Raw genomic sequence first — 826 nt, 5'->3', positions numbered from 1 at the left:
TCACGTTTTACACATAACATTTGACTTTACAACAGTCCCTCTTAATTGAGTTTTGCTCTTCACTACGTTTCTTTTTTAATTCGTCACAACTTTGGTCTTCAAAAGCGTAGAGTGGCATCTTGCCTCCCTCTTGATCGAATGCTTCCCACACTTCAATTCTTCTACTCATTCATTCCATTTTTGTTTCAAATTTCCTATGACCTCTTTCACGTTGTGTTTGAATTCTCCATGACCTCTTTCATTATGTCTGTCCCATGATCTTCCATCATGTCTTTGTTGCTGTTCTTGCAACCTTTTTCCGCTCACTTTTCTTTAGATGAGCTTTCTTCTTCTCCCTTTTTTATAACTGGCTGCTTCTCCCTTTTCTCTTTTAGGTAAGCTTTTTCCTTTCTTGCTTGGTGTTGAAACGACCGACCCTTTTTTTTTAATAAATAATAAATAATATATATATAAAAATAAACTACAACTAGTGGTCCCATACCCACTAGCCACCTAACCATATTCACAATCAACAGCGGAATAACATAAATCAATATCCAATAATAAACCAATAATAACCAATAACAATCCGATATTATAGCAAAGGCAATATCCCAATACCAAACAACAAGAAACATGAAACAGCAACCTAGAAATGTTTCTAATGACTCAACTCTAGCAACCTAGTAATGTCAGACAACATCCAATCGAGTCCCTAGAACATCCTCCTCTTCATTGCCTTGATTCCACAATCACACTTTGCCTTTACCTGCACCACAAACACAAATTGAGATGCATGAGTATTTGATAAACACTCAGTGAGGCAATCCTCCCATCTACTGGGCTA

The sequence above is a fragment of the Camelina sativa genome, chromosome 9 (assembly GCF_000633955.1).
Source record: "Camelina sativa cultivar DH55 chromosome 9, Cs, whole genome shotgun sequence".
Classification (NCBI taxonomy): Eukaryota; Viridiplantae; Streptophyta; class Magnoliopsida; order Brassicales; family Brassicaceae; genus Camelina; species Camelina sativa.
Note: the sequence above shows the minus strand (reverse complement) of the source record.